Source organism: Cupressus sempervirens, chromosome 4, assembly GCF_028749045.1.
Source record: "Cupressus sempervirens isolate cs-2001-9-10 chromosome 4, ASM2874904v1, whole genome shotgun sequence".
Taxonomy (NCBI): Eukaryota; Viridiplantae; Streptophyta; class Pinopsida; order Cupressales; family Cupressaceae; genus Cupressus; species Cupressus sempervirens.
Window position 1 is genome coordinate 880,769,980 of NC_143121.1, and position 23,061 is coordinate 880,793,040.

Consider the following 23,061-nt stretch of genomic DNA (forward strand, 5'->3'; position numbering starts at 1 on the left):
GGTATTTAATAAGTTTTAAAAAGAATGTGGGAGACAACTACTTAGTGACACATGTACTAAATACATAATATCATGCATTATCATAATAATAATTATATATAATTGAAATAACCAACTTAATATGTCTAAAACAAAATACTTCAAATAGGAAAAAAACAACACAAATATCTTATTCAAACAAGAGCTCTATAGAGCTAGAGTCTCGCCTTGTGCAAGAAGTGCGAAACATTTTAATATTTATTTGAAAATAAAAATAGAAGGTATTTTTGTTTGGATCACCACTATGAGATAGATTGTTTGCTATGGCGGTCCTAAAATCTAGAAGACACGTAGATGTTGAATTAATTATGGTACTAAAATGCAACAAGTGTCTTATATGACACCCACACCTAGTCGATGTCCTACCCATCCCATCTCATGCCATCCATTAGATTATAAGTCCCATACCCATACCACAAAAGTAGCACAAATATATACTATTTGTTATATATTACATTGTATAATATAATATAATATAATATTTTAAAATATTATTAATTCTATAATTTTTTTTATAGTTCTATTATATTATACAAATAATTTATTTTAAAATTTCATTAAATTTAAATTTAGCATAAAGAATTTTTTAATTTAAAACAAAATTAAATATAATTATTCAATGCAAATGAATTATTTGTTAATATAATATTAAAATTATTTATAAAAATATATATTGTATTTAAGATGGATTGACAAGATAGAATTTTCTTACATAAATATACTAATTTATTATAGATGTTAAATCATTTATATATTACATGCACTATAATATAATATAATAATTATCCATATCTTAGAAATAAAATGTATAATTTATTATTAATGTAATATTAACCATCATTTTTGTTATTTTTTATTTTACTAACAATGACTATTTTATTAATTTAACATTTAGAAATATTTAGACAATACAAAATTCAAAGGGGAAAAACTAAGATTAATTAGTTTTAAAACTTAGAAAGACAATTTATATATATATTTTTTAAAAAATATTTATTAATAGAATTTTAAAATATCAAATCCACATCTTGCTGTGAAACATTTGAAATAATTTCTAGCCGGATGACTATCAAAATATAGTTGGGAAACAATTTATAGATTTTTCAATTTAACAGCAATAATCATAGTCATTCTAGATTTGTTTCATAGTTTTTGACATTTTTTATTTCTTTAAATGCTCATTCTATTATGTGAAAAACGTAAATGATTTTTGCGAGCTAAAATGCTCTCATGTTATTGCCTTTTTAGTTCCTGCCGTATGGCAGGATACTATAGCAATCGGGTTGTTGTTATTTGTCCACTAATGTTGATCAATGGGAGAACTTTATTTTTTCCCCATGACCTATTTTGCTATGTTTTGCTTTTCTTCAGAGTTAAATTATTTTTCACAAGTGCTTTGTTGTCACATTCTCATTGGTGAGTACTACAAACAGTAGGGTTTCCACCATCTTGTGATGAAATGGTGACATTTCATCTCGTTGATGGGTATTTTGCAGTCTTTAATTTCATGATTTTGTTTTGTCTTGTCAGTTTTAATGGCTGTGTCAGGGAGGGTGCAGAAAATCTAACCCAAATCTCTTCCTTTGTGGCCTAAGTACAAATCATGAACTGTTGTGTTGGCATATGATAGCACATTTTGGGATAAAATGAGGACACGATGCATTTGGTCTTACACTGAGAATTGACAGTGTTGAATATTTGCCTACAATTCTCTATCATCATTATTTTTAAATCTTTCATTGTCCTTGCACCCTTGCTCATTCTTTTGAGTAAACAGTGACATTATTAAATTTCTGAATCTTCAATATCCCTGAATCCACGGTTGATTTTTTTTATTGGTCTCTGTGGATGTCGGTGTGCGTGAGTTACAAATAGAGAGATGAGCAGATTCTGGGGTCATGAAAACTAGAGAGGAAAGATTAGAGAGTGCTTGTTCCTTCTCAGGTAAGCATGCTTTGCATTTGCCATTCGATTCTGTGTTTTTGTTTTTGCTTTGTGTTTGAGCTGTCTTTGTTTACACAGCATGTTATAGTTGAAACCTGTTATATATCTACATGTATATTTAGTTGCAGTAGGATGGGTACAGGCGAAAATGGGTTCTTGTTTATACTCCTTGCCATACATGATGTTTATTTTCAGATTGTTCTTCTTCGTTGTTGTCCTTCTCCTCTTCTAGCTGTTCTTGTTCATATACATCTGGCTGTAGCTGTACAGATCTGCACAGTTTGCTTCTAACACTGCACTTGCTATGATTTTGGTAAAGGATGCATTTTTTCATAGAATATGACAACTTTAGTTTATTGTTAGCTCATTTTGGCCATTTTTATCAAACTCGAGCATACTCACAAAGAACCCAAAAATGTCATGAGCTGTTTTCTCAGACACTTACCAAATCACATTTAAAAGTAAAAAGCCCATGCCTCCAAGTAATCAACAAACTGTTATGGAAAGCAGTTATCACCCCAATATGCTTCCGATCAGGTCCTATGGAATTTGAGCGCTTAATAGACTGTTTCGGAAACAACAAACCTATTTCTTTCTTTCTTATAATTGAATCCAAATTTTGGTGGTAGAATAAGCTCGAATATTGCTTGATGCGCTTGGATGACTCTTTGTAGAATAGAAAGAAATTCTGTTTGAGCGCGACTGTGAGTAAGCGCTTACAAAAGGTATTTAAGACTGAAAAACAGTGAATTCTGTTAAGACTGAAAAACAGTGAATATTTTCAGCCCTCTTGCTCTTTTCCCAAAGGTGCACGCATCTGTTCAAATCTTGCTTCGATGGGGGTCTTGGTTTAATAGCTTTTTAAAGTGCGTACTAGAGTTTCTGCACCTATATTGATTGCTGGTCAGACTATTATTAGGGAAGTAGCAGGTCGCATACATCTTTTCATCCAAAAGCATCTGCAAGTTAAATTACGCTGAGATAATTTTTGTTCTCCTTTAATTCATTGGTCTCCACATTGGCAGAGTGGTTGAACCGTCAAGTTTACACAAAGTAAAAATATAATCCCTCTGCCAAGCGCCTAAAAGGAATGATGGCTCCTGACAAGATGTCAGAGGATTTAGCAATCAATTCTTGCCGCCATCATCTTGGGAGAATGTAAAAAGGGCACTTGCCTAATTTAATGCGGTTGACTACGCTAAAAGACCTTCCTCCTTGGGCAGCGAGCACATTCAAAAGAGATAACAAGCTCTTTATGGTGGAGGGTGTCTTGGAGGACGCACCCACTTTTCCACGTTTCTCTCAACGACCTCCACTCACTCATTTACGTATCCCCATACATTTTAGACTGCCATAAAAGTTTTCGCTTGAAATGGGATTGGCGATCTTTCCACAAAACTTCATGAAGTTTAGAAAACAAATATATATATATATATATATAAAATGAAAGGCAATGTAATTAATATATATATTTTTTGAAAACGTTACTCCCATTCTTTTTCGCTGCAAACGTACCTCAACCTGTCGAATGCAGGCGTGACGTGGGGAAACACTAAAGTCTCTGTATTTTATGCAAACAAACTTGCACACCCCACTTTGTTTTAGCGTATCCTCCGGCTTCATCCTCGAACCACGTACAGGGTGTTTGGAATGTTTATGGGTGTCAGTTTGAAACCAAGGGCGAGCAGAGTTTGGAACTAAAATCTTTGGATTTAATGCCAGGATAAATCTTGCCCATCTCTGACATGACCAGGAACTTAAATCTTATCTTTTTCCCCCCTCCATTCGAATTTCTGCTCAGACACACATGTCACATGTAATCTCTATGTGTTGGAGAATTAAAAGGCCAAGTCTTCTAGGAAACATTTCGCTGGCATTTCTTTAGATAAATCATGTGAGAAAGTTGTTGCAGGGATTGATTTGAATCATGGGCTTCTACAGGGATATTTGGTGGAGGAACTAGGTATGCTCACTGACATTGCTCTCTTCCATCTCAATAGCAATAGGTTTAGTGGCAGCATTCCTCTAGCTTTCAAGAACTTGCAGTTATTATCAGAAGTAGATGTCAGCAACAACTGGTTGTCTGGGTATTTCCCCATTGTGCTTTTGGAGTTAGAAAACCTTATCTATTTGGATCTGAGATTCAACAAGTTTAAAGGTGCTCTTCCTCCAGAGCTTTTCAACAAGAAGTTGGATGCTATCTTTGTGAACAACAACTATTTTGAGTTTGAAATCCCTCCCAATTTGGGTGACTCTCCAGATTCAGTAATTAGCTTTGCTAATAACAAGCTGAGTGGAGGGATTCCCCAAAGCATTGGCAAGATGGGTGGGACATTAAATGAAGTTTTGTTTCTCAATAATCAGTTGTCTGGATGCCTACCTGACGAGACAGGATTGCTGGGCCAAGTGAGTGTCCTTGACCTCAGCTTCAATGGCTTCGAAGGCCATCTGCCCTCATCTCTGGCCTGCCTTCACAGTGTGGAGCAGCTCATTCTTGCTCATAACAAGTTCCATGGAAGCATTCCTGATGGCATCTGCTCTTTACCTTCACTAAGGAACCTCACAGTTTCTTATAACTATTTTACAGGTGAGGGCCCAACTTGCCATGCTCTTCCGGCCAATGGAGTTGTCTTTGATGATTCACACAACTGCATTCCTGCGCATGGAGATCAGAGAACAGCTGGGGAATGTGCTGCTTTTGGTGTAAATCCTAAGAAATGCATTGAAATGCCTCTTCCTTCTCTCCCACTATGTGCTCTGGCACCTCCCCCTCATTTCCCAATACCAGTACCTTCCTTCATCTATGCCTCCCCTCCTCCACCGCCTCCTTCGCCTTCCCCTCGGCCTCCGCCTCCTACTCCACAATGCCCTAAATCCTTCCCTTCACCACCCCATTGAAACTGCATTGTTATCATAGGTTTCTGGGTTTCTGGATTGTGTATTTAGCATTAACGTTTGGGATCCCACTCCGTGATCCATCAGCATAAGTAGCAAGAGATGTATAACAGAAAGTGCATTGTCTTTTCTCATGTTAAGTGCTCTCTCCAAAGCCTCTGTCCATTCTTCTATCCACTATACACTATCTCACGTCACACTGCATAAACAATGCTCAGATTTACTTCCTGTGGGTTCCCTCTGTTATGTTCTGGGGTAGTTAGTTTTGGGTTTTGCATTGATGGCGCCTTTTCTGATTTGGCTTTATGCCTTTTTAAGGAGATGGTTTTATTTCCAATGTCTTTGTGCATGAAAAATAACATTGTTTACAGAACCATTCAGTGAATGGTTAACCCCTTCATAAGCTTGATGCAATTCAGATGCGGAAATGTCTTCCATTATTCTAGAGAAATAAAGGCAATTAGGATTTCTTGTCAATGTGATCTAGCAAAGACTATGATCCATAACAAAATGGTTCGAACTTTTAGCTATTAGCTGCTTTGCTGTTACCTGTAAATATAACTGCTGCCTATTTTTCTTGACAGTATCATATTGGGCTGGCAAACTGAGCTTTGTTATTTATAATTCTTACTCTGTATTTTTGGGTGAAATTAGCATCTATCTTCTTTTGGGAATAAGTATTCATGTGACACTTTTTGTGCTCCAATAAAGGACTAAGTATGCCCAACTACTATGCCTATTATTGGAGCACTACCAACTCTTCTTTTATTATGATTTATACCTTATACCTATATACTTAATTTTATTTTGATTAACTTTTTGTTATGAGTAGGTTTGAAGAGATTCTATATTTGTTTATAATAGAAATCAGGAAACAAAATTGAAGCTAGTTAATATTAAGATTATAGTCTAGTTAAAGTTCTCAGAATTTGTTTGCAGGAAAATACATATCATTAACATATTTAACATAAGTTGATAACAACTAGGCATTTTTCTACCTCAAAACATTAGTTATAAATATCATCGATTATAAGAATAGTTTAATAAATATATGAAATAACTATATTTGTTTCAATTAAAAAATGAAATATATTGATTTTATTGTTTTATTATTGTAAATAATTCTCAGTATATTTTGGTACAAATTATTTCAACAAGTAATATTTTTAAACAATTTTAATAACTATTTATGTTAAAATGATGAAATCTGAACAAAGAAAACAAAAAAATTAGATGTAAATGATTTAAATTTTCTATGAAATTGAATATTCAACTTTCATTGATTTATTTACTGACATGTTTTAGTAGTAATTCTTTTGAAATTTGTATGGGTCTAATGTGCCAGTATTCATGAAACTAGTATCGGTTTTCCCAAAATGTAGTTTCAAAAGTCATGACACTATTTGTAGTTTTTTGAAATAAAGAACACGCTCAGTATAGCTTATGTTGTAAGTTGAAAAATGGTTTAGTTTGTTTGTAATGATGAACAAAAGCTAGTTATAGTCAAAGATCAATGCTTTCAAAGTCTAAGGGATCATATTACCATTGTCTACTGAAAAAGTTTCAAACTCCCACAAATAGCTTGCCATTTTATTTTAATTGCTTGTTTATCAAAGGCTACCAAAAGTGTTTGGGACTAGTATTTGAAACTTTGACAGTGTTGAATATTGAAATCTTATGAGCCTTCTTATGGGCACAATGAAATTGTTTGACTAGAATCTGTCAACTTATACTTTCTGCATATAGCTTCACATTAGGGTCAAAGATCTGGTAAATCAATGCATGTTTTCCCATATTTGGCATTTAATCAGTTCTTTCTCCTTGGCATTCAAAATACCCATTTGATTAATGTTCAAGCAAAGCACAACATCACCTTATTCTCTCTATATTTGCCTCCATGTGAGAAAACTAGCAAATGATTTTAATAATTTCACAAATAATGAGTCAGAGCATTGGATACCAGAGACAAATTTCTCAAGTTCAAGTTCATGAAAGTGAAGAAATAATTTAGCAATCATAGAACACACAAACAACATTTTCAAGGGTGAGTAGTCAAATCCATTTCAACAAGGCCAATAGACTAATCAAACAAAATTACAGTATCATTCGCATTGCAAATAGGTCAAATAAGAATACATTATTCCATGTCTAAAAACATATTAATTATTATCTATAACTCTTTTTTTTAATCTAATTTCGTAGTCACTTCTCGCAGATTTGGACTTTCAGAATGTGTGACCGAATTTTTATTCCATGCCCAAGTGCAGAATGGACTTCTCCAATTATTGGTGCAATTGACTCAAGACATTTGGAGACTGTGTTTATTATTGAATGCCCAAATGTTGAGAAATCTTTGCGCATAGTGCTCAGTGAAGAATTCTTGCAGAATAAATCTAGTTCAACACATTATGCAGACATTGTTTCTAAATTCTTGACCAATTGCATGGACCTTTTAGAAGATATACAAATTGTGAAGCAATTAGCAAATGCGTATGTGAAGCATTACTTCAAGCCTGAAGAAGACTATGATCCATACATTGCTGCATATGTTATAGAGATGAGTAATGACCTTATAGGTGGACTGTTTTCACTAGAATCTTTAAGTTCATGTGCTGTCACAACTTGTGTGTACAATTCCCTAAAAATTGCGATTAGTAGTAAATATAAGGCAATTGTTGATCATGCCTTGCATGCTCATTGTTCGCATTTTTCACAGCAGAGTGCTTTGAGAATCTCAGCCGTATGCAATGCACTCATATTCCTCCAAATGCATATGTCTCCTCCTCCAATCAGAACTTATGCACAAAACAATTGCTCCTTGGCAGAAATGACTACTTCTTAGCTCGGCAAAATTTGAATACATGACTTGTTATCATAGATAACATGTCATGATTCTATGTACATATTCCATAGCATATGTAATTTGTATACAATAATTTGTATACACCTCTAACCTTGCTAGAAAAATGAATTCTACTGCTTTGTAAAATCAATGCTATAAATAGTAAACTGTTATATTTTGGACTAGTCTTTAACTTTGTGATCTTTTAAATCAAAACCAATGATGATCAAATTTAATGCATATACATTAGATAGGAAATTATTATTTGATTAAGAATAGTATTGAAAATGCTCTTTAAATTCTGAACATTTGATGTCGATAAATTAATTGACATGTTTCTTGTGTGGTAAATGTTGTATCCATAGTTAATAATAATATGTCTTTTTGTTCTCCATATTGCAAAGTGTGATTTTTTTTACGAAGACTTGTTGCACTGAACTAGTTTGTACATTAAGTATTACATGTATTAGTAGAAATGGAGAAATTTGAACATAGATTGAAAATCATTACACCAATTAAACAATGGGTATGTAGCATGATAAATAATGCCTAATTGCCTCATAAATTATGTTTTCCTTTGCATATTGTCATACTTCATTGTAAAAAATGTATTCTGATAAGGTGAAAAAAAATTATTTATGGATTATATGTCTTATATTGGTGACTTTTGAATTTTGTAGATTTCGCAGATGTTTGAACTGTGCTAGGAGTTTTGGAATTTGATCAGACAGTTGACATTGCCAGCTACAAGTAATCGGTATGTTTCAATTCAGAGTTTTCAAACTAAAAGTCCAAATTTTATTTGTAATTGTAATCATCAAGCAGTCGTAATTATAACAATAATTTATAGAACAGTAATATTTCATTAGTACTGATATTTTGGGAAATTTATCTACTTGGTTTTCCATATTCTCTTCTAAATTATTGATTGAGGGATGTTTGTATCAATTGTCACTTAGAGAAAAGAATTGATGTTTCAAATTGACATGGTTTAGATACCATGAAACATAGTTTTTCAAATTCACATTGTTTAGATACCATGAAACATAGTTTGAACATATTTTCTATCGTGTGTAGTCAAAAAAATTATGTATATAAATCCTACCCATAAAACAATGTTTATTTACTTAGATTCGATATATATTTAAGATACAAAATAGCTTCTAATAAAGGATAAATGAACTGAAAACTAACTAAAACCAAAAAAAAATCATAGATTATAAACTGGTTACAGATATTGAAATTTTAGATAAACAAATATTCAATTATTTGAAGAAATCAATTCATTATCATTTTGTACTATGTAATGAAGTTAAGCTATGTGTTAGAATTCATTGACGCTTAGCAAAATCTAAGAATTATTGGCCATTGTTGACAGGTTTCCTGTACTTCTATTGCATGAATATGAACACTCTAAATGCATCAAATACAATAAACTACCCATCAGATCATGAAAATCCAGAATCTGAGGTCCTTGAAAGAATCCAACAACTTCCAAGTGAATGTCAAAGGAATATATTGGAAAAATATTTTTATGAAAACCATGATGCAATGTTTCAATACAATGGATGGGGAAACATTCAGACAATACCAGAGACCAATCAAATTCATGTCTTATCTCCATTCATGACAAATGGAGAATTGATTTACTTGAAATATCTTGTGCGAGTATATACTGAAGCTCATATCATAGTTCACTGTCAAGATATTCTAATCCATTTTCCTTATGAGAATCATAGTATAGAACAATTCATAAATGTTTTTAATCCAGCATGCAAAACACTATTCTGTCAGCTATCACCATTTAAAACCCCTGTTGAAAGTGAGACACTTGTATGCATAATAAACCTTCTCATATCATATCCAACTCTCTCGCTTGAATGGATTATAACATATGACAGTATACAACTTCTAGGAGAATGGTATGATGGTACTACAGGTGCTATAGCTACTAAAAGCATAAAGCACCACTACTCATACCATTATTTGTTTGTATTTCCAAATAACGAGATGCCACCTGGCATTCATCTTGTAGCAGATATTGGAAGATGACGCATCCTCTATGGATGAATTAATTTTTACAACATGGTTGTTGCCAAAAGTAAATACTTATAATGTATAAGTATATGCTCCATTGTGCTATAGAAATAGATTATTCGATAATTTGTACAATGTCAACCAATGATAAAAGAATCAATTTCATGTAATATTTTGATTCCATGAGAAAAAAGTTGTATTCATGTCTCTTTGTTGTTCAAATTCCAAGTTTGCAAAGCACATCAAATTTGCATATGATTTGTTATGCTTGCTTTCAAGCATCATAGGATACTTCAACTATAATTACTACAATTTCTTCATGAAAAATTTATGGAAATTGAAAATTCATTACGGCAATTATAGCTTTTCGATCTGCAAAAGCATCAACGACATCTGTACGTAATACCTAATTTTTTACACTACAATGTCACTTCAATGTAATTTTTTACAGTTTTCCACTAATAGCTATAGAGGTAGTTGCATTGGAGGACGAACATAGCATAATGATAGAAGACCCAACCATCCATTAGTTAGTAGAAACAGTTAGTATTTATTATTTTAAGTTGTCATATTATTCAATATTTGGCATTAGAACATTGACACAATTTCTTGAGAAAATGCTAGAATTAGCATTGCATATTAAAAAGACATTAGAACTAAGGACATTCATGGGTGTCCACTAAGAAAAAACCAAATTTCGAATATTGCACTCCACATGAAACTGTGCGACAAATTTATGTGACTTTTAATCGGAGACAAAAAATAGCAATGTCAATCAATAGGCCTTTCAATTTATTAATTATAATACTATTTGAAGATAATGTTAAATGATTTATAATTACATGGTCTACTAGACAGATAGCAATAGCCATGTAACAAAAGGTTTCAATATTCATATGACAGGGTAGACAAGCTTTGAAGACATAATTGTGGTATATAAAGTTCAAGGTTCCACATACAAACAAGTTCCCCAAAGCAAATTGTTGTGGTGATTCCTAAAGGCACCATGCCTTTACCTGAATTGTTCGCGGTACTTAACATATGCATTCTCTTAATGCTATATTTTACTGTCAAGGAAACACCTTTGTTCATATTCCTATTAGCATTTGACGTAATAGTTTTTTATGTCACCTTGTACATAATGGAGAAATATATGTAGTTTTTAGGAGCTCGAAGGACATAACATAGAGACTAGTATACATTTGGAGTGTCAATTTTTGAGAATCATGTAATTTAATCAATGCGAACATATATAATTTAAAGCAAGTGTCTGGCTACAAAATACTTGCTGCACCAAGAACATAACATCAAGTCATGTTAGCTCTTTGTTTTCTTGGACCCACTTTTTGAATTCTTATGCAACTTTTATTTCATAATGGATCTGGACCCTTACATGATCTGCATTGATTTATCTAAAGAAGTGTTAGACCTTAAACATCATCTAGTCTTACTGATTCATAGGATCAACTCATGTTACCTGTTTCTTTTGTTGCATCCATTTTCTGAATTCTTCTGTAAATTTATTTTTATACTGGATCTGGACCCTTACATGATGTACATTAATCTGTCAAAAGAACTATTAGAATTTAAACATTGTCTACTCTTATTGTTTGGTAAAGTAATAATAAAGGATCGCAAATTGAAAAAATTAGATAATTAGATCTCATTACTTCTAATGAGATCTAAATTACTATATTCAAAATAACAAAATCATGGTAAACATTTTGAATTGTTCTACATAGCATTTTAGTAAAAAGATACTATATCGATATCTTTGTTTCTTTCATCTATTCAATTGGTCTACTTTGTCTAAATTGTGCACCATCTTTACAGAACCAAGAATATAGATGACTTGTTTCAAGGCAAAAAGAATTATAGATTTGGAGAATGAAGACACGTCCACCTTTAAAGAAAGCAAAAACTTGTCTTCCAGGTCCAAAAAATGTCCAAAGCATAGGAAATACAAGGGTATCAGGAGACGTCCTTGGGGTCGATATGCTGCAGAGATAAGGCATCCAGAAACTAAGCGACGCCAATGGCTTGGAACATTTGAATCGCTAGAAGAAGCTGCAAATGCATATGATGAAGCAGCACTTTCTATGAGAGGAGTGATAGACTGTGCAGACTGCTATAAGAAAAGTGCAATAGAAACCAGTGATACATTAGTGCATATTAACCCATTAATAACAGAAAATCCAATCTACCAGACCACAACCCATCAAGAGGAAAACATAAAGCTTCACTGTGCACCATTGTCTAATATACATGATGGTACACTATCACAAAGACCATCCTTAGACGACATCCCATTTGATAGCACAGTAGTACCTGATGTCCATTGTGTAATGACACCTACAAATTACAATTTTGATGCAGTCCAACAAACTAAAGATTGTCAATCATCAACAATTTTTCCTAATCAATATCAAACTAGTTATCTCCCACCATATACACATACATCATCGGGATTACTAGGAAACATAGTTGCCCATAACTGTGTTGGAAATGATAGCATCAACGATGCATACAAATTGGACAATACTTCGAACATGCATTCAAGCTTTCAAGGAAAACCATCGTCAACCTACGATTGCAATGTTGCAGGTTCAGATTTATTGCAAAATGCTATTGAAATTTTGAAATCTGAGCACTTTCAATATAAAGGAGTACAACAACAAAATGGTATTTCCTTTTACCGTTTTTGATGCATTTTCTAATCATAGTCAATGAAAAATATTAGATAGTGTAGCCAAGTAATTAGAATCATTTGCACAAATAAACGTGAATCAAATACATTTGAACATGAAAGATATCTAATTATATTTTTTGAGAAATTGTAGGGTACGAGAACATGAACAACCGCAAGCTTAAACCAATGCTCCCATGGAACACAAAAAGTGGACCTAAAGAACTAGATTCAAGCACCTATGATATGAGTCTCTATAGTATGAATGAAACAGTGGACTACAAAAGCAATTTTGTGGATGCACCAGAACATAATACAGGTTGCAGAGCATATGGAACTCTTCTCTTGACAAACAATGTCGATAAGAAAGTTTTGTCAATTAATGACAAGATAATTTTGGAGATTGGTATTCTAAAAAGCAAGTTATCTGAAATTGTGGATGTGATAAATAATATGGAAAGCACACTCCTCAAACATATACCTGCATCTGTGCATCCACTATAAGATCTTTGTGAATATACAAAAGTTTTTGCACTTAGAGATTAATGTTGAAGATGCTTGCACACATAAGCAAAAATCTTGAAACATTTCATTGAATTCTCTATAGTCAGTTTTTACAGCTATATTGTAATGCTTATGCATATATATTTATATCTTGGTGATTATAAACAGTATAGTATCTGTGATTTGTTCTAAGACAATCGTTCTTTTCTTGTATACTAGGATAGATTATGAATAGTACATATTCAAATGTGGCAAACATAAATTACTAAGTATTGTTAATTAGTAAGAAATATTTTCTTCCAAATTTGTCTAAAGTCTCTTGCAACATGATCATGTACATATTTGTCTCTATGTGTTGGAAGAGTCAAAACAAAATTATTCATCACAAAGTTGAAAAGTGTAATTAAACAAAACTAACAAAGTATCTGTCTTGCATGCGCAGGCTAAGACACGATAGCTAACAATTAACCAAGGAATCCAAAATTCATAGAGAAGTTGACTAGTTTCATACAGTGCATTCCACCCACTTCCTATGAAGATCATTATCATATGTTAGAAGTTACTATGTCTTAAATGCATTAAGTACAAGTGTGCATTGCCAACAAATACTCATCAATTGCAACTTTTGATCATCAAATATTCACATTGTCAACATGACTAATAAAGATCAATCATGCAACATTGATATACAGTTGGCAAACCAAGGACTTTGTAGACTACAAAAATTCAAATACAATGTTGGCAACTGCTTGTTTGACTCTATTGAATACTTACTTCAGTTTACAAAAACTGTCAAAGAGCTACGAAATGGTACAATAGACTATTTTTCAATGTGCCTTGCAAAAGCAGATCCAGAAGCATTACATGCATACAATCATGAGTTGCATCCTCTTCTGATCAAAGACCTCCATAATGTAAACGACCAGAACACTTACTTGCGACGAATGCGTCTATCTGCAAAAGAAGTAAACAATAGTAATGAAACTGGTTTATGGGGAGACATATTTTGCATTCACTGGCTTTCCAAGTGGTTAAATATTCGTATTTGTGTCTTTTCACTGAAAACAGGAAAACAATACCTAGACTTCAATAAAACATTGAACACAGAACCATATCGTATACTATTTCATGATACCAATCCTCAAAGTGGCCATTTTGAACCTTTGTTGCAATTGCAACCAGTCCAACACATAAACCATACAATCAATTTTCATAAGTTTAAAGAATTGCTTGGTCAGAATATGGACATGTTAAAAAATCACAATATTAGAGAACAAAAAATGCAAAAAGGTCCTAAAAACAATAAAGAGCAACAAAATATGCATTCTGCTAAGCAAATTATTTCGCAATCTCTTAGAAACACAAAAAAATTCATTAGATCTAAAATGATAAGCAATGAAAGTAGTCTACTCTGCAATAAACCTAGTTTGAATAGTCATAAACAACAATTCAATATTAATGTTGTACCTATATCACCAAAAACTATATCACCAACAACTCATAGCTTAAAAAGAAAGCAAACAAGATCAAAGAAGACACCAGTAGAAATATATGAATTTGAAATACAAGACACTCCGAAACATACCTGCCCGATTTGTCAGACTTTGCATTTCAAAAAAAATATCAAACATGTAAGAGCAAAGGAAAAAGATATATACAAAATGTTGACCCAACGTAATTACCCAAATGATAATGCAAACATATGCAAAATATGTAACAAATCACTTAAACAATCAAAGCTTCCAAAATTTGCAACACCAGAAAACATTGGAACAAATAATCCTTTACAACATGTAAAATGTCTGAGTCAACTAGAGGAAAGACTAGTGTCCTTGAGAATTGCTTTTGCTCAAATATGGGAACTAGGACATAGAAGATCGCAAATTGGTCTAACCGGTTCTATCATAAATGTGCCTGTCAATTTGAACATTGTCCAAAACGCTTTGCCCCTATCATTCAATAACACATCAACTGTTGCAGTCTCTCTTAAGCGACGACTTGAATATAAAAGTGCCTTTCAAAAAGGAATGGTAAGGCCTAATCTTATTATGCAAGCTCTTCATGAATTGGCAGACACAACATTATACAAATTAGAAAATGTTCAAATCAATGATGCATGGTTGCAATTACTAAAGGAAGAGAAACAAGATAAAATATTATGTCAATCTATGTCATCTGATTCTTATTCAGAAAGTAATAGTGACAATGCTAACCCATTAGAAACACTGATACATGGATTTACAGATTCAAGAAGCATACAAAACATGCATGACAAAATTATTGAAATAGCACCTGCTGAAGAATCTTATCCAATAGGAATATTCAAAGATAAACATGCAGAGGAAATGAATTTTCCTACACTATTTTTTGGAGAACCACGAAAAAATCATGTTTTAGAAAAATTAAGTTATCAAAAAGTAGCACAATGGGAAGTCTTAAATAGTCACCGTAATTTTGCACTGCATACAACAAATCTTTTCTTCAAAGCAATCAAGATACTAATACATCAAGTATTGTCAACAATGTGGGTCAGAATAAGAAAAGGTCAACTTAAAGGAAGGAAACTCATTGCAAAAGACGTCAAAAACAAGCCAAACTTAGAGAAGATATTGAAATCAGACATTGGCTATGTTGACTTCAAAAGGATACGAATATCTCCGGACTACTGCCAACAACTCAAAAAAAATGCCTTTGCTATGATACGTCAATTGGGACCACCAACTTTTTTCCTTACTTTTACAAGTGCAGAACAAAATTGGGAACCATTAACAAAAACTTTACACTCTTTGCACAAAATGAATGAATCAAAACCAGAGAACAATGAAATAACTTCTGAAAGTAATACTGACATAAACACCCTCATTCGCAAAGACCCAGTTACATGTGCACGTTATTATCGCCATCGAACAAAAGCTATCCAAAAATTAATAATGACTGATGTCTCCTTCTTTGGTAAGGTTTCTGACTTTTCTCTGTAACAGAATTTCAAAACAGAGGTAATGAACATGACCATCTTCTAATTTGGGTACATAATGCCCCAATCTATGGGAGAGAAAGCAACATGGACATAGTTAATTTTGTCAATAACTACATAACTTGTAGTACAGAGCACTTACAACAATCTTTAGCAAAACTGCAAATACATAACCATACAAAACGATGTAAAAGATCATGAAAAAGAACATGCCGATACAACTTTCCCATCCCTCCTTTTCCAAAAACAATGATACTTGAACCTTTAGCAGAAAGCTCTAATACAACATCAACAAATGCAGCAAACATATTCTCAACACTAGAAAAAGCAAACTATGATAGTTCATTCACATATGATATGTTTCTAGATGAACTGCAATTGACAGAGTACGACTATGTCAACTCAATTAGGTCAACATTAGATAGGCCTACTCTATTTCTCAAACGAAAACCTTGTCAAATATGGAATAATAGTTTCTCAAAGAAAATGCCATTGTTATGGAGAGCAAATACAGATGCACAATTTGTACTAAATGCATATGCTGCGGCTATGTATTGCAGCTCATATATGGCAAAAGTAGACAGATCAATGACAAATGCATTCAAACAGATTCGAAAAGACCACCAAAGAAATAATATAGATGCACTTCACATGATAAAAAAACTAGGAAATGCTTTACTAAACTTGCAACAGATGTCAACACAACAAGCTGCACATTTAGTCCTCTCAATGCCACTCAATCAAAGTTCCCGAAGATGTATATTCATTGACACAAGACCTGATGATGAGCAGATTTTTGTTCTTAAATCTTCAAAAGAGTTGAGAGAAGAGCCAGATGAATCTGAGAATATAATGGCAAAATCTTCACTACATTACTATGTTAACCGTTCAGAAACTCTAAACCACATATGCTTTGCCGAATTTGTTTCAGAATATAATGGAACTAAACATTTTACTAGAAAGAAAAAAAAACTTGCTATAATACATTTTATGAATTACAACATCCACATTGATCCAGAAAACTACTATAGAGAACAAGTCCTATTATATGTTCCATTTATAATAAGTATTCAAACAATCTTTGAAAATTTCAGCTCTTCGCAATTAGCATATGCACACCATGAAGAAACAATTATAAGAAATCGTGCAAAATTTTGTTATAATATGAATAGCAAATGGGGAAACATTGAAGAAGAGGAAAATGAACTACAGCTCAAAGACTCCAGTAAACAAAACAAGGAAAAAGGAAAAAATGACATAACACATGAAGCTTATGACATATCAACAGACATTCCAACAAATTCATTTAAAAACTTGTATAAATCATCAAATGTTGGATTTGACATAGCCAAACACCCACAGATAATGAATAACATTGACTACTTCAAGTTGCGTCGAACACTCAATATTGAGCAACAAATGATAGTTAAAGACATCATAACCAAGAAACAAAAAGATAAGGTCACACCAATACACCTTTTCCTCACAGGTGGTGCTGGCACTGGCAAAACATTTACAGCTAAAGCTATTTACCATGCATTGCTACGTCTATATAGTAATGACATCAATGACGACCCTGACAAACCAAAGGGATTGATAGCTGCATATACAGGAAAAGCTGCCTACAACATTGGCGGTGTTACAATACATTCTGCATTACACATACCATTCAATAAGTCCGAATTTATCCCTCTAAATAGTGATACACTTGACAAAATGTCTAAGCATTACTGTCAGCTTCGAATCCTACTCATAGATGAGATATCCTTAGTGGGATCCTCTTTCTTGAGATACATTGACTTACGTTTGCGTGACATCATGCAAAAACCTACTATTTATTTTGGAGGATTAGACACAATCTTCTGTGGTGACTTATACCAGGCATTACCAGTTCTAGATTCAAATGTCTTTGAAAGCAAACCAACAGGCAAAGACTTGATGCCTTACAATTTCTGGAACGACAATATAAAGTGTTTCTCTTTGAGAAATACAATGCGTCAAAAAGACACCACATTTGTTCACATTCTAAACAAAATCCGTATAGGTGAACAAACAATAGAAGACATAGAATACCTTAATGACCACTGCATAAAACCCATACCAACTGACCCCACTCTTCCTTTCCTATACTTTAGGAGATCGGATGTGGATAAACACAACAAGAATATGTTATCAAGTATGCCTGGAAATACAATTACACTAAGAGCAATTGATGATTTTGAGGAAAACTACAATGCATTACGACTTTATGCTCATACAACATGCCTTCCTACTGAAATAAATGTGAAGGAAGGAGTGCTCATAGAAATTTATTCAGGAAACTACGACACACAAGATGGTATTGTCAATGGCTCTGACGGAATTTTCAAATTATACACTAGAAATAACGAGCACGACATTGTATGGATCAAATTTAACGATGCAAACATAGGCCACCAACAAAAAACAAAGTATATTACATACTACAATGATGAAATTGAACAAGATTGGGTACCAATTCTACGCATTGCAAGACCAATCCTTAAAACAACTGCAAATAAAAAAATAACCATACGAAAACAATTTCCAATTCAACTTGCATGTGCTCGTACTATCCATCGATCTCAAGGACTAACAATGGACGCGCTTGCTTTTGACCCAACAGGAGTGAAAAATCACGGGCTCGCATATACAGCACTTTCACGAACAAGAACAATTGATCACTTATACTTCGTGAAGCCTCTTACAAGCAAAAATTTCAAAGTCAAGCAAAAAATAATTACAGAAATGGAAAGGCTAAATACAATTGCACAGTGGAAACTTCAAAATCATGACATATGCTTGGAATCATTACAACATTTGACCATTTGCTCACTAAACACTCGTGGATACCATGCACATTTACTTGACCTCTCAACTGACTATGACATCATCTCTTCTGACATCTTATGCCTACAGGAAGCCAACAGCAAAATTGATGCCTCAAAACCTTTTACTGACACATACAACTACTTTTCTATTCATGGTATCCATGGTTTAATAACTTTGACAAGAAAAGGATTATTAGCAACCAAGATCAGTGAACACATTACAGAAAATGTAGAAATACAAAGAATAATAATAACAAGCTTCAAGAATAAAATTAATATAATCAACTTATACGCAAGGCCAAACTCCGATATAGATGAGATACAAAGAGCTCTAAATTATGTACTAAACAACATAGAGCAAAATAACATATTGTACATATTAGGAGATTTCAATATAAATATGCAAACAACAAACAACCGAGCTAAAACTCTTAATAATTACATGCAACACCACAAACTTAAATTTCTCTTACAAGATACAGACAATATGAACACTCCACTTATTGATCATATCTGGTCCAACATAACTACAAATATATGCAATATTTACAAATCAGAAGCATACTAGACTGATCACCTATCAACAATATTAAAAATTCATCCGACAAATGACAACTTTTCCCAACATGACCAGAATTACTGAAAATTCACCCAACAACATCCTACATTTCTCCAAATATATTTATCACCAACAACTATCTACTCCACATAATCACATCAAACTCACATAACTAGACAACATAACAATTCCTTTTCTCATTTCTTGTTGCCAAAAAAACAATGTAGTACAACAAACAAAATATGCAATATTACAATGTTTAAAACGAAAACAAGTTAGAATATTCCATGGTAAACAATTTAAGACAAAGTAGTTTAGTAATTATTGTACTAACGTGAAACTTTCAGATTCAATAATCACATTATACAAATTACAAAATATCTACATAGCAACAAAGAATTTGATGCACTGAACAAATTTTTTCTACCCACAATTTATGCAGACAAATCAATGGATGCAAACAAAAGAGCAGGAAAGGCTACACAAATTAGACAAGAACAATCTACAAAAAGGTAACCTATATTTTCTTTTAACAATTTTTTAGTTTCATATTCAGACAAAAAATACACTAACATACGTACCAATGCAGGACAAAACTGAAAACACCTGGCTGCATTTCTATAGAAGACTTGAATGCAAGAAAAGGAGGCAACACATTTGAAGGAGATGTCTTGGTTGTCTACAAAGTGAACCTTGACAAAGTCAACAAAACACGAGAAGTGCTACGGGCAGACCTAACAGATCCTAAAGCAGAAATGACAATAACAGTGACTGTTACTGAAAACTTAATCCACCAATATGAGGACAAAATAATCCCAGGCATGGGTGTCTCTATAACTGGATTTGAAATTCAATCAAAATCAGACTATGATAGAGGTGATTGTGATTGCATTCTTGTACTAAATGAAACAAGCATTGTTGAAACAATCAATCGCATATGCAATGACTACAATTTCATCCCCAGCACTACAATAAGGAACCTGTTAAATAGCACAAGCAACTACCCTATTGGAACAGTAGGTGCATTGGTCGTTGCAGCACAAAAGCAAGGCAACCTCAACATTCTAGAAATAAAGGATGGTCATTCTGAGGAAGACAGGGCACAGGTAACAATTAATACAAATTACTTCTCCAATTGTACTTTTTCAAATTAGCACACTATTTATTATGGAAATATTCAATTCAATATTTTAAAGTCTATCTGTATATTCTACGCAGTTGGAAATCCATCCAAATTTTATTCAGCACTACATCTCAGCAAAAGAACATCTCGCTCGAAATGAAACACCAACATGGCTCTTTAGAAACATTGTAAGAAGGACAGACCGAAAACAAACACTTCGAACAGGCCTATCCACATTTATTTGCAAGCTAAATGACAAAATGACATTGCAAATGTTACATGACATAATGCAGAAAACTAGAGAGGTAAAAGAAAATCATTGTTCAAATGTAAACAATTGTTGCTATAACATGTAATTGACATTTACAAACTGTACTTTGAAACAGGTCAATGGGAAATTGAAGATTGCAAATCCATTCTCCAATCCATTTGGAGCATTTTGTCCACACTGCCAGCACAAATTTGAAGGATATGGAATCCTCGAAGAAGAAACTGCACACTGTATTGGATGCAAGCAAGATGTCAACTATGTGCACAAGTTACACCTGAAGACATTGCTTTTTAGTGAAAATAAACAACCAATCCAGTGCTTCATTGACAACATGATGGTTGACCAATTAATCCCAGCACTCCGCAACATCAAGTATCATGAATATATGCAGCAAAAATCCAAAGTTGTATTCATGCTAAGAGACCTTTGCATTCAAGCAACTTTCACACTGACCCAAGCCAATGCAATCACACATGTCAACTTGCTTCAAACCACTCAAACAAGTGAAAAGGTGAGCTTATAAATACTTTTAAAAAAACACTAAAAACATGAATTATTGCACAAATGTTTCATGTATCAATAACAAATATCTAACGTAATTCTTTTGTTGACATTGCAGGCAAAAGAGGAATAAAAAAGCTACAGAATACTTTATTACAAGAACCTTTGCTACAAAGTCCATTGAGCCATCATAAACAAAAATGCTATATTGTACATATGCTTACAGACAATATTCTATCAATAGCTTAGGTTGAATAGTAAACCAAATATGTCTACAACTATGTACCTTATTTTCAGACATTTCTAAATTGTTAGTCAGCTTTCACTTCTTTGTCACCCTCTATAGCATCAAAGCTATAAAATTACTTTATATGTCATGAAGTAAATTAAAAAAATGGAACAACTAGTTCCTACCGTCATATGTCATATGTGAACATAAATTTTAGTGTTGTCATGCATATGAATGAATATAATGCAAATGCTTCTTTCTTAACTTTAGAAAATGTTGTTATCATTGTCTCAATGTAAATAATGTCATTGAAAATAAAAATTAATCATCATACAATTAAGACATTCAAAATTGTTCTCTGCAAATTTGATTCTAAAAATATGACAAATCAACTATTGTATTTTGTAGTAGGAAAAGTGAATTCTGCAGTCTTATTGCCTCGTTCACTTAGTCAAATAAAACAAATACAAACAAATCAAACAATAATAACTAGCAAAATGAACAAGTTATTTCACCTGAACACTACAGCCTCCAATTCAAAATACATGACGGCAGGAACTAGACGCTTTGCGTCCTTGTTTTTAAAGGTTATGATTTATTTTATTTTCATTGTTCAACATGAATGTTAAAGGCTATTGCAAATCGACAGTTGTAAAGAGCTCTCAAACATTATATTTCAGATGATCAAAGGAAGATATAGGTTTGTAAGATACTAATCCATTCAATTATTAAATTAAGATAAATTATGGAAAGTCAACCTTCTAAAGACCGGCAAAGGTTGCAAAATGGAGTTGTCAATGGTTTGATCCAAAGTTGAAATCAACAAATCCACCATGTGAGTAGAAAAAAGGGGTTTGAGGGAAACTCGCAAATTAAGGCTTCAAGGGGGACAAACATTGTTTCTCGCCAATTCCCAAGCTAAGAGAACCACCAAGAATATTGAGTGTCATCCTTAGAAAGGCAAAGTAGTAGCAAAAGGAGTGGGCGGTATACCTGAATGTGCATGGAACTATTCTTCCACATCTTTCCTCGAGTTTCTATAGGAGCCATGATTGGACGATATCTATCTGTGTTTAGCCTATTAGATCTAGAAGTCGCAATTATTAAATCCAGAAGTTTCTAAGGATCTAGCATTTTCGTTGGATCATTTTTATTGAATTTTTGAATTGAAAAAATAATAACAACCCTGGGAAAGTTTGAGCAAGCCAATCAAAAAATTGAAATTTTCTAAAAAAATGAAATAAAATAAATGACAAGTGAAACATTAGTAAACATTGGAAAAAATTAAATTGTAAACTGTAAACTAATGCAAGGCATGCAATCGAAAACATTAGTTCCCGCCTATAATAATTAATTATTCAAATAATATTAAAAAATCTAATGACAACTTGTTGGGCTAAAAACACAAATTAAAAACAATATTAATGGCTACCATTAATTAATAATAGAGTTACTATCTATAACTCTATTATATACCATTAATTAATTATTCAAATAATATTAAAAAATCTAATGACAACTTGTTGGGCTAAAAACTCAAATTAAAAACAATATTAATAGCTACCATTAATTAATAATGGAGCCATGATTGGACGATATCTATCTGTA

General features: G+C 32.9%; 1 pseudogene; it reads left to right on the forward strand.

The window, feature by feature from the left end:
- The first annotated feature begins 3,639 nt into the window (after nucleotides 1–3,639).
- On the forward strand, nucleotides 3,640–5,546 carry LOC149564201 (leucine-rich repeat extensin-like protein 6 pseudogene; annotated as a pseudogene).
- Nucleotides 5,547–23,061: the final 17,515 nt, after the last annotated feature.